Consider the following 12,655-nt stretch of genomic DNA (forward strand, 5'->3'; position numbering starts at 1 on the left):
TGGATAGATGTTTAGAAAGACAAAGATAGACAGATAATGGCGACCAAGATGGTATCTGGGAACCACAGGCGATTGTATCAGGTGTCAAGTTTTTGGAGAGGGACATCTTTCCCCCAAATGTCCATCAACTCCCAAATTCTTTTATTTTAATTTTTGACTAGGGAAGATTTCAAACAGGCAGAAAATAATATAGCAGATACCTATATGTCCCCAATAGTTGTTAAAATTTTACCACATTGAGGGTAAAGGCTCTGTTCAAACCCCTGAACCTCCCATTCCCCTAGACAATTAATTGCCCAGTTTGCACCTGGGGATAATGTTGCTATTACATGATCTTTCTTGATTTTTCAAACACTGAAAAAGAAGCACTATAATTGAAACTACAGAAATCCAGAAGGAAAATTACCCACAGACCCACCCAAGATTAAATCCGTGTTTTCCTTTGTCCGCCTCACTAGCTTCTCATTGTCCATGGAGAAATCTGCTTTCACAGATTTAACATAACATTAGGTTACGTATTTTCTATCAACACTATGCAGTTTATAATTTCTTCGTTTTCCTGTAGACCAAGTTATCTTCTCCCTTATCCACCTCTTTCCCAGTCCCCACTTCCAAAGCAGTCTGGCGTGTAGACTTCCAGAAGGATTCTCTATGCTCACTGTCATGTACAAACAAAAAGTACATATACAGGAAGGGGCAGGGCTGGTATTAGTGTTAAAAGATGCATCATATTATAGACAGCAGACATTCGTGCATCTCTGGTCCTCCTCACTTGATCATGTATCATGGAAGCCCTCCAGGGTACTTAGAGTAAAGCCAACTCATTCTATTTCATGGTCACATAATATCATGTATATAGACATATTGCAATTTAACCTTTCATCTTGGAAGTAAACGTTACCAAGTTTTTATCACTTCAAAAAACATTTCAGTAAATATCCTTGTATGTTTATCTTTAAGTCCCAGAATGGAATCTCAGGAGTGTGGCTGCTGGACAGAGGCTATTTTTGTCTTGTTTTGTTTACATTTTTAATATATATTGCCAATTTTCTTTTTCTTCAAAATCTTGCAACAATTCATATTTCTACCACCTATATAGGATTCTGCCTCCCACCAACCCCTTATCAACCATTACTTAAGTGATATCACCCATTTTTACTTTTGCTCATCTGATGGGCATACAAAGGCATTTCATGGGGTTCTAGTTTGCATTTTTCTAGTTCAGGAGTCAGAGTTTTTTTGCATGTGTTTTTGGCCATCTCGGTTTCCTAATCTGTGAAATGTCTGGTTGTATCCTTACTCCTTTTGTGGGGCCCTGGGATTCACGTACTTCTCTCAATGCATCATAATTATTTATGTTCCTAGAATTCTGTGAGCACCACCTAGGAAGGCCTATATCTTATTCCTGGCAACATCACCAATGCCTAGCACACAGTAGGACTTCAGGAAACACTGAATGATGGAAGGAGCCTCTACCAGCCCTGGGAGACGCCATATGGAGCCCTTGGGCCGGGTCACCTGGGCAGGCAAGTGTGTCCTCCCAACAGGAGGACCTGTGCATGCTCTCATGCTGGGTTATTTGTTTATTTCTCCCAGCTGACTGTCACAGGAACTTTTCACCTGGACTTTTGGAGAGCCTCTTGGCAAGGCCAAATGGAATCTCATCCTAAGTGCTCCCAAAGAGCCGGGACTTGGTTGCCTCCTCTCTCCTCTTTCCTCCCAAGGGACAAAGGTCCATCCCCACAACTCCTTTGTCATGAGGCCCAGGAAGGTCAAGTTCTCCTCTCCGGGAAGCCATTCTCACACTCCTGCCTAAGTGGGCCACAGTAGGAGGGAAGGGGACCTTCCCAGCGATGACCCCAAATTGCTTCTCCCTGGGGGCTTGCTCATGTGGTTTGGCTGGATAGAAAAGAGTACACACGAGCCATGTGTGTGAGTGCCTTTCCTAAAGTAAGGCTAACGTGGGCAGCAGTTTTTTCCCAGCAGCCAGTCTGATTCCTTGGTTCCCCCTTGAGAAGGTGTGTGTGTTGTAGGGGGAGGAACAACTGCCCCTTCTGATCTCCAAGGGAACATCTGCTTAAATTACGATGGACCCCCGTGCCAAGTTTAGGAGCATTGTAGTCCCCGCCACCCACGATTGCCTGGGCCAAACTCAATCATGCAACTTATTAGGCATCTATTATGTTCTGGGCACTGGGCACACTAATGATCAAACAGGCAAAAATCCCCGCACCTGTCATTGTCACAACTCACAACTACTGAACTACTTTGTAGTGTGAAAGCAGCCATAGATAATATGAAAATGAATGAGTGTGGCTGTGTTCCAATAAAACTTTATTTATGGACACTGAAATTTAAATGCCGTAGAATTTGCATGCCTCCTGAAATATTAGTCTTCTTTTGTGTTCCCCCCTCCTCATACATTTAAAAATGTACACACACCATTCTTAGCTCGAGGGAGGGCCATGTAAAACCAGTGGTGCCAACCCCTGATCTAAATAATAAAAACTGAGACTCACACAGCACATACATGTGCCAGGACTGTTCTAGTGCTTATGTAAATTAACTCATTTCATCCTCATAATAACCCTGGAAGGTGTGTCACCACTATTGGCTCCACTTTACAGGGAAGGAAAGAGGCACACAGAAATGGGTAAGTTGGACAGTTGCAGGGTCAGGATTTGAATCTAGAATCCAGAGTATATGTCCTTCTGCACTATTCTATCCCTCCTCCTGCACCCCCCCCCAACAAACTAATCTACAGTTGTCTTTGTACCTACTCAGTGTACAAAGAAAGGTGTAGCCACTAAATGTACAATAAAGGAATTAAACTCCAAACTGTATGAGACAGGTGTTAGCATCCCCACTTGGAGGAGGTGTGCTCACCCTGAAGGCCCTCACTTTGTTCCCCTGGCCCTCAATTTCTTGGCCTTGCTCACCTTCTCCAAACACCCTCCAACCGGAGGGCACTGCTCCTCAGCCATCCCCACGTGCTGGCCACGTTTCAACTTGAATTCTACAGCCGGAGTGATGCTGGCATCATTTTAACACTCGCAGATAATTGAGGGGGTAAAATTCAGAGTTAAACAGCCCCAGGAGAGAGACAGACTAGGGAGCCTGGGGTCCCCAGAAAGCTTTTTTGGTGGAGGGGTATGGAGGGGTAGGGGCATGGGGTGGACCTCAAAATAAGTTTTTCCTCAATGCAAGGAAACCTCAGTCTACCACTCCACAAAGAAAGCCTTTGCCACCAGGTCTTTAAGGGGAGGGGGAAGCAGGTGAGTATTCCTTGAGTCCCAGAGCATAGGGGAAATGCTTCTGGCATTAAACAAAAGCCTTTTTATATTTAAACTGCCAGCCCAGGATTTTCAGAAAAGTTTCCCCAAGTGTCACTGCGCGTGTGTGCACAAAAAATTATACACCGGTGTATAAACACAGTCGGATGCAGAAGCACACACGCGTGCACGTGAAAACACCGCAGCTAAGTCTAGACACGGCCACAGCCGCCGCAAGCCACTTGCCCTTGGGCGCACCCCGCACCCGGGCCGCACGCTCCGCGGGCTTCCGCGCGCCGGGATGCAGGGCGGGCGGGGGAGTAGGTTCCACCAGGAATTCCAGAGCCACGGGGGGTGGGAGGAGGAGGAAGCCGCCGCAGCTGGGGGCCGGGGGAAAGAGCGCAGAGGGAGGAGGCGAGGAGGGGCGCCCCGGAGCCGGGAGAGCCGGGCGCGAGGCCAGGGGGCCGGCGTGGGTAGAGGTCGCTGGAGAGGGGCGGGAGATCGAGGCCCCGGCCCCCCACTGCGGGGCCAACCAGCAGGCGGGGTGGGGTAGGACCCGGCGGCTGAGAGCCGGAGGTCAGAACCCAGGGACTTGGGGCCAGTGCAGGGGGCGGGCGGGTGGCGGGGGGAGGGGAGAGGTCAGGGCTCGGCCTGGCCAGCGAGGGGACGGCTGCCCAGGGTCGTCTGGACTCGGAGCCCGGAGACCTGATCTTGTGTCTCACGACAGGCGGCTGGGGATGCCGGGAGCTGGGACCAACCGTCAGGTCCTGTCGGAAGGTAAGTGCGCTAGGCGGGCGCCCCCGCTCCGCCGGCCCTGGGCGGTGACTCCGCAGGCACTTGGGTTCCTTTCTCGGAGAAACCAACCAATCCGACCAGTCGAGGGCACTGAGGATCACTGAGGATCACTTAGGCAACAAGGACTCGCAAACCCCAGGCCTTGGGCTCTTATTAGCCAGCAGACTTGTATACTTTTTTTTTTTAATATGAGTCCCTTTAACTGGAGTCTGGTCCCTTTAATTTAGGAGAGCACAAAAGTCCAAAAGTCCAAAATTCGAGGCCTAGTTGAGAAAGAGCTCAGAAGAGTCGGATTAGGGTTTGGTCAAGGAGAGAATCTTTGTCAAGTACCGGCACACCCTGACTATAAACCTTCTCTGTATTGCTTGCCTCTGTGTCCAGCCCCTGAAGGCATCTCCCACCCTAATCTTGGGAGTCAGATGTGATTAGGTCTTGGATTCCGAAACTAGCTCTGCTCCTCCTAGCCTGTACCTCTCCGAGGGAGTCACACTATCTCACTTCAAGTTTTCTCATCAAATGGGCAGATTATAACCTCTCTCTAAGGCTGCCTGAGGATTCTCTAGGGCAATGTCAGCCCTCCATGCACATGGAAGCTTTGAGTTGAGTCTGTCCCTGCCCCAACCCCAAATAAGCTCGGAGTGAATCTTTGGCATTCAGGATGAAAAGAGAGCCTTGGTCAAGACAGTGTTCAGGAAAGTCGGTGATGCTAAGCTCGGGGAGACTCTTCCCAAACTCCACAGCTGGGAGAGGTGGAGCTGGGTCCCTTGTCCCACGACCTCCAGCCCTGGGCAACTTTCCATTGTCTCAGGTCTGAAAGCAAATGGCTTGTTTTCCAAGGCCAGGTTCAAGCTACTCAGTCAAAAGCAACTACCAATGGCTTTTTCACCCTTCATTCACTGAACACCATTTATATGCCAAGACCTTTACATGAATGAATCGTTCCTGCACTGTCCATAAGCCCCATTGGTCAGATCTCAAAGAAGAGGCTCAGTGATGTGATATAACTTACCCAGGTAACCCAGCCCGTCCATGACACAGGGTTCAGCCCTGCACCTGGTGCCTTGTGTTCACCAGGATGCTCTACTGCAGACCTTAAATCAGGTGATTTTAGTGTGTAACCCAGATGAGAGCCACAGCACTAAAGGTCAGAGATTTTCCAGTCCAAAGTGAGCAAGCAAGAGTTCCTGGTATGTTTTCTTTGGCCCCCACAGTATTTTATAATATTTTGAATTCATTGCCATCAGGTAAAAATAAGGAAATTTTGCACCAAAATCTGGATTTTTGACTTCTTTGACAGTTGGAGAATCAGACCACATAGAATGCATTTACACAAGGCAGCCCACCTGCAGTTGGCTGGAGCAGAGGGACAGCCTGGAGCTGCTTTAAGCCTGGCACCAGCCACCAGTTCACCAAGGCCCCATCCACTCTACCACTGGCTGTGGTATCCTTTCTGACTTCACTCATTGCACGGATGGGGAAACTGATGTTAGAGGCGCAGAGGATTGTCCAGATACCCACAGACCAGGTTCACGGGACAGAACTGGGACTGAGGAAGAAACCAGGTCTCCCAGCTGTCAGTCCTGTGTTCATCCCTGACCCTACACAATTGTCCTGGAATCATTTTAAGAGGCTGCCCTGTGTGTGGAAGACACCTCTCTACCCCTTGGAAGCATCTGTACGTCGGCCTCTCAGCCCCCACTACCAAGTGCTCGTTTCCCAACTCACAATCCTGCAGAAGGACAGTGTAACTCAGAGGCTCCAGCAAATGAGTCCACACCCAAATAGATAATTTAAATATCCTGATAATTACAGGTAGGTACATTATGAGTGGGATTCAGCTACCTGTTGGGAACTGTTAGGGGTCTGAGTGGAAATCCATAAGTGGAAGGAAATATTCTGGGGTGGGAGCCGGGGCAGACCCTGGGGAAACAGAGGCCCAGGTGAAGACAGACAGTCTGATGCATGTTCTCGCCCCTTAGAATGAAGGAGTAGGCAGAGGTCTCCTCTCCCATCCTGCAGAAGGGCCGACTGAAGCTGGAATAGATTTAGAAAGCCAAAGGTGAGAGCTGCGAGGAACCTTGGGCGTGAACTTGTCCAGGGGTGGCTGATGGGTTTCATCTGGGATTGACTGGTACTGCTGCCCAGGGCATGTGCAGGTGGGCTCAGCAGGAAACAGGGCTATGGGCTGGGTATGGGGAAAAGGGCAGGGAGATGGAAGCATTTTAAGCGAAGAGGATGTGCCAAGGGCAGCAGGGCCCATAGAGAGTGACACTTTTGAGAAGAAGTCAGCATGGCATGGGGAGATAGGCTGGTGCAGGCTCGATTACACAGGCCATGGGGCCAGTTAAGAAGCTTCAACTCAGCAAACCACTTTAAAAGATTTCAGAGGGGAGGGAGCAACTGAGGCCAGAGAGCTCATTTAGGCTGCAAGAAGGGACAAGAGCAGTGGAGAGGCTGTCCCTCTCCAAAGACAATGGTGCTAAGACAAGGGCAGGTTGGGCAGGAAGACCCAGAGAACCCCCTCAGCCCTGCACAGGCCAGATTAAAGAGATCTGGCTGGTCAGCTGGGAGTGATGTCTTCTGTCTTTGCAGGTCAGCTGCAGGGAGCTGCGTCACCCTTTCTTGATCCCCAGCTCTCTTTCAAGGAAAAATAAAGGCACAGCGCTCAGGACACACAAAGGTAATGTGGGAGAGGAGGCAAGAGCCCCCAAGGAGTGCGTCCAGGCCTGTTTCAGTCTGTAGTCTAGGGAAACATGTCCCCACACTGCAGGCCTTAGTGGGTGGTGGGCTGGCAGTGGGGCCTCCAAGCAGGCCAGATTTGCTGGATCACTACAATGAACCACTGAATTCACAGAAGAGCTTACAGTCAGAGGATGCAGGAAGTGTGGTCTGGACCACTCCTAACTAGCTGAAGAGATAAATCAAGGTCACCTCTTTTTTTTTTTTTTTAACTTTCTTCCCCCCTACTCTTTTTTGGAGGGGGGGAGGTAATTAGGTTTATGTATTTTTTCATGGAGGTACTCGAGACTGAACCCAGGACTTCATGTATGCTAAGCAAGCACTCTACTACTGAGCTATACCCTCCCCCCAAGGTCATCTCTTGTTTTTGGACACAAGTCTCTCCAGCAAGGGCCACAGATCCCGTGATATGTCCCTGGAAGCCGTTCTCATCATGCTGGTCTCTGAGCTCACAGGCCTCCAAGCTCAGGAAGTGGTTTGCAGATACACCTGGCTGTTACCACTAGAGAAGCAATGCTGTAGCAGCATTTGGGAGGGTGGTTTCAGGCCTATGTCCAGGACAGCAGGCTACTCAGGAGCAAGAGGCTCTGCCCCTCCCAGGACCCCAAGCACAGTCTCACCTCCTTCTGGGGCCGCCTGGTATTTTAAGCCAGAGGCTGGGACCCGGAGCTGTAGAAACAGCTGGGTTCTCCTCTCAGTCCTGCTGCTTCCCAGCCGTGTGTCCTTGGGCAGGTTGCTCTCCTGTTGGGACCTCACTTCCCCAGCCCTGCCCACTTCAAAAGGCTGAAGTGAGGGCCAGAGGAGGAAACGAACTGGCCAGGAAGGGCCTGGAGAGGAACTTAGGCTGAGTGCAACGTGAGCCTGGTTCCCAAATATCCACAGAGGCCTGTGTTCACAGTTGGGGCCCTCCAGCAAGGAGCCTGTCCCAAAGACAGGCTCAGTATGGTGGGGGAGACAAACCCCAAACAGATCATTTTGGTAGCGTGACGGGCCTACTTCCGGTAGTATGGGCCTGAGTGTGGTGGGCTGAGTCTCAGAGGTGGCCATTGTGCTCTCTGGGTCGCAGAGGGGTAGCAAGGGAGGAGGCAGCATCGTGGAGTTTGCTTAGAGTCAGCTTTGTCTGGATTCGAATCCTGGCCTCAGCACTTGCTAGCTGTGCAATCTTGGGCAAGTTACTTAACCTCTCAGAACCTCCATTTTCATATCTGTAAAATGAAAACAATAATAGCCAACATTTAGTGAGCACCAACTATGTGCCAGGACCTGGCCTAAACCCTTTATATGTTTTAATAGCATTCCTTGAAACCACCCTGGGATGTAGGTACTATTCCAGCACCAGTGAGCAGATGAGGAAACTAAAGCCCAGAGAGGCAAAGTGATTCACTTGTGATCACACAGCCGGTAGGTGGCAAAGCCAGGCTGCTTCAACGAGGTCCCTGATCTCTACCTGCCAGGATGGGTGAGGATTAAGAGTGATGACGTGTGCTCCATGCTTGGCACCGTGCCTGGAACACAGGAAGGTCACCGTACGTGTTCACTGCTATCAATGCTAGGTTTCTTACTTTGCCAGAGCTGCTGTAACAAGGTACCATAGATTGCGTGGTTTAAACAACAGAAATTTATTTTCTCACAGTTCTGGAGGCTAGAAATCTGAAATCGAAGTGTCATCAGGGTTGGTAAGAAAAAGTCTCTCTTTTTGGATGGTAGATGGCTGTCTTCTCCCTGTATCTTCACCTCATCTTCCCTCTGTGCGTGTCTATGTCCAAATTTCCTTTTTTATAAGAATATCTTTTTAAATTAATTATCTCCTTAAGACCCCATCTCCAAGTACAGACACATTCTGAGGTACTGGGGGTTAGGACTTTAACATGTGAAATTTGAGGAGACACAGTTCAGCCCATCCCAGTGGGAGATGTGATGGCCTGTTACCATGTCAGGGGCACCAAAGGCTGGAGAGGAGATGGTGGCTGCCCAGATGGCCCCTGGCCCCGTCAGTCTGGCTGTCAGCCCTGGTCAGTGGTAGGAGGCCCAGGGCAGGCTTGGGCCCTTGACACGATGTCAGGGCTCCCTCCTTGAGGATGGAGCCTACAGGGCAGGACCCCTCCTCCAGGCTTCACATACTCAGCCTGTCACGTGGGAGTTGGTGGGAAGCACTGGAGACAGCATTCTCCAGACCCCGCCCCAATAAGAGCTTCATCTCCAGGGCCAGAAAGGGCATCCGGGCCCCAGTTACCACCCGGATAGCTCACCAATCCTTCCTCCTCCTGCCCAGACAGACTGCAGACCAAGGACATGCTCACAGGCCAGGAAGCTTCCTCCAGCTGCCGCTCTTCCTCAGGAAGGCTTTCTTAAACTTCCTCATGCCTGCAAGAAACAGTGACAATAAAAAAAGATCCCTTACCCTCACTCGGGAATTCGGGACTTTTCAGCATTTGTTTTCTTTCACCCTCGAACTTGGCTGGGTGTGGCCAGGCCTGGCCCGCGGGCTGACTGCAGCCCCAGGTGCTGGCCTTAATGCCTTCACAAGGCACATCCTGAAGCCACCACCACAGCCAGGTCTGGGTTCATTCTGGGTGAGGGCTTCCCACCAGCCGTCAGCTGCCCCTTCTTCTCCCAAAGATGCCCCCTCCTCTCTAGCTCCTTGTCACCTTTCTGGTGCCCACCACCTTCTCTCTCACCTGGACAACTAGTCCCTCTCCTGGGGGGTTCTGGGCCCTTGCCTTGCTCTCCTCCAATCTACGTATCACAAAACAGCCACCGTGGCCTTCTCACACATGAATCTGATGATTATCAGCTTAGATGCAGTTAGGAAAGCCCAGCCCCTTCCTGACCAGATGCTGACCCTGGCCCCCTCCCCACTCTGCCAGGCCTTTGCCCTTGCCGCTCTCTGCCTAGAATGCTGGGTGCTAAGCATGCTCTCACTGCTGTCAGCCCCCACGGGTTCCCAGCAGCCCCTCCTTCCCCAGGGCCTTTGAACTTCTCTGTTTTCTGAGGTCCCGCTGCATGGCTGGCATGCCCACACTCCCAGCATCCTCTGCAGTGAGGGCCCGAGTCTGTCTTGCTCAGATGGTGGAGAAGGCCTGCCTCTTGCATTCACCATAGGCCCACAGAGAACTAGGGGATGATTTGTTCTACCCAGAAATCTCTGCCCACATCCCAGCTGCCCCTGTGACCCTGGAAATGTTTCAGCCAGAGCCTGAGGCTGCGCCTGGGGCAGGGAGCTGGGGGTGCGGACTCTGCCTGGAGTTCCACATGCTTAGATAGGCTCAGTCTGCCCCAGCTGCCTCTGCACACTCTACAGCCCCTGGCTGGCCTCCCAGGACTCACAGTCAAGGTCACTTTGTCAGTTTCCTATGGCTGCTCTCTCAAATCACCACGAACTTAGTGACTTAAAACAACAAAAGTGTACTGTCTTACAGACTTGGAGGTCAGAGTCTGAAGTGGGTCTCACTGGGGTGTCAACAGGACTGCATTCCTTCTGAAGCTCTAGGGGACAATCTGTCTCATTGTCTTTTACTTACATTCCTTGGCTCATGGCCCCTTCTTCCATCTTTAGATCCAGCCCACAGCATCTTTAATATTTGACTGCGACCGCTTCTTCAGGGACCCTTGTGACTGTGTTGGGCCCACCTGGATAACCAAAGATAATCTCTTTTTTTAAGGTCAGCTGATAAGAATCTTAATTCCACCTGCAAATTGAATTCCCCTTTGCCATTTTATGTACCATCTTCACAGATTCCAGGGATTGGACATAGACTGTTTTTTCTTTTTTCCCCCCTAGAGTTGGGGGGGTGCATCATTCTGCCTACACAGGAAAGGGTATTATGGACTAATTAGAGAGAACACACAAGTGACAGTTAGGCCAGCTGGCCCTGGAGGCAACTACCTGGATTCAAGTTCACAACTTACCAGCCAAGTGACCTTGGGCAAGTCACTTCATTTTTCTGAACCTGAGTCTCCTCATCCTTAAAATGGGGGATGAAGTGATATTCTTCGCAGTGGGATACTACTCAGCAATGAAAAGGGATGGACTATCCATACATAGGGCAAGGTGGATGAATCTCAAAATTATTATGAGTGAATGAAACTGGACGAAAAAAAGTACATACTGCATGATTTCCTTTCTACAACATTCAAGAAAGTACAAACTAATACAGCAACAGGAAGCAGAGGTGGTCACTTGTGGACAGAGGGAGCCAGGGAGGGGCAGGAGGGAGGGATTACAAGGGGGCACAAGGACACACTTAGGGGTGACGGATATGTTCATTGTCTTGATTGTGTTGACGTGTGTGTGTGTGTGTGTATATATATATATATATATATATATATATATCTCACAATATCAAACTATATACTTTAAAAGGTACAGTTTATTGTGTGTCAGCTATACCTCAACAAAGCTGTTATAGTGGGAGGTGATTACGGTTTCTCTTCATAGGGCGGTGGTGTAGATTAGATGAGTTAATTCATGAAAAACCATAGGACACTTGGCACATGGTAAGTACTGTGAGCCAGCATCATCACTGATGTTGCTGGCATGGTTAAACAGCAGTGCTTCTCCACGCTGCTGCCTGTTAGAATCACCTGGCAAATATTCCTAAAGCACCACTACCTGGGCCTCCCCTGCACAGAGTGTGACCCAGGTGACCTGGGGCAGGGCTTGTGGCTGGACATTTTTAAAGCTCCCCAGGTGATTTTATAGGATTTGAATAAGTCAGGATTATTCTTCACTGTACCAATATTTATCTAGTCTCACAATGTGGAAACTATGCCAATATCTTCCAGATAGTTCTGTCATGCAGGCTAGCTCCTGTGGAGAGACAGCTCTGGCCTCAGTCATTCATTCATTCAGTAAATGTAACCTACTACATTGTCCATCCCTGACCAGGTGCTGGGGAGATAAATGTGGACCCAAGTTCCTGCCTTCAGGATGCCTGGTCTTATGGTAGAGATGAGAAAACAGATCCACACAGTGAGGAAAGGGCAGGGAGGAATCAGAGAAGGCTCCAAAGAGGATGTGACATTTTTCTCAGGGTCTTGAAGAATGTGCAGGAGTTTGCCAAGGAGAAAAGGAGAGCATCATGTGTGTGTCAGTTATCTATTGCTGTGTAACAAATTACCCCCCAAAATTAAGCAACTTAAAACAACCACTGTATTATGTTCATAGACTCTGTAGGTTGGGAATTTAGATATGGCAGAGTGTCTCTGCTCCTCAATGTCTGGGGCATCTGGAGCAACTCAAAATAGGGGGCTGAAGCTGTCTAAAGTCTCATTTACTCACATGTCTGGCACTGGATGAATGAAAGACTAGGACTGCAGTCAGTGCCTGCACATGGCCTGTCTGTGCAGTTTGGGCTTCCTCACATAATGGCTTCCTCAGGGTCTTCAGACGGGATGATCAGGGCTCCACTAATGAGTATTTTATTGGAAAAGATAGAAGCTGTAGCACTGCACCCCAATGTTCACAGCAGCACTATTTACAATAGCCAAGACATGGAAACAACCTAAATGTCCATTGACAGATGACTGGATAAAGAAGTTGTGGTATATTTATACAACAGAATACTACTCAGCCATAAAAAAAATGCCATTTGCAGCAACATGTATGGACCTGAAGATCGTCATTCTAGTGAAGTAAGCCAGAAAGAGAAGGAAAAATACCATATGATATCGCTTACATGTAGAATCTAAAAAACAAAAAACAAACAAACTTATTTTCAAAACAGAAACAGACTCACAGACATAGAAAACAAACTTGTGGTTACCAGGAGGGAAAGGGAGTGGGAAAGAGTTCAAGATTTGCAGATACTAACTACTATATATAAAATAGATAAACAACAAATTTATAC

The 12,655-nt window shown here is 49.3% G+C and overlaps 1 long non-coding RNA gene across 4 annotated transcripts; it reads left to right on the plus strand.

The window, feature by feature from the left end:
• The first annotated feature begins 3,669 nt into the window (after positions 1-3,669).
• On the plus strand, positions 3,670-12,376 carry LOC116665742. Of its 4 annotated transcripts, XR_004322394.1 has the most exons (6): positions 3,670-3,848; positions 4,000-4,049; positions 5,365-5,879; positions 6,047-6,126; positions 6,660-6,747; positions 10,363-12,376. It is a non-coding gene; the product is annotated as an uncharacterized LOC116665742 (long non-coding RNA). The 4 variants fall into 4 exon arrangements; XR_004322396.1 differs by lacking the exon at positions 5,365-5,879; XR_004322393.1 differs by lacking the exon at positions 3,670-3,848 and having other exon boundaries at positions 3,912-4,049.
• Positions 12,377-12,655: the final 279 nt, after the last annotated feature.

Source organism: Camelus ferus, chromosome 9 (genome assembly GCF_009834535.1).
Source record: "Camelus ferus isolate YT-003-E chromosome 9, BCGSAC_Cfer_1.0, whole genome shotgun sequence".
NCBI classification, from domain to species: domain Eukaryota; kingdom Metazoa; phylum Chordata; class Mammalia; order Artiodactyla; family Camelidae; genus Camelus; species Camelus ferus.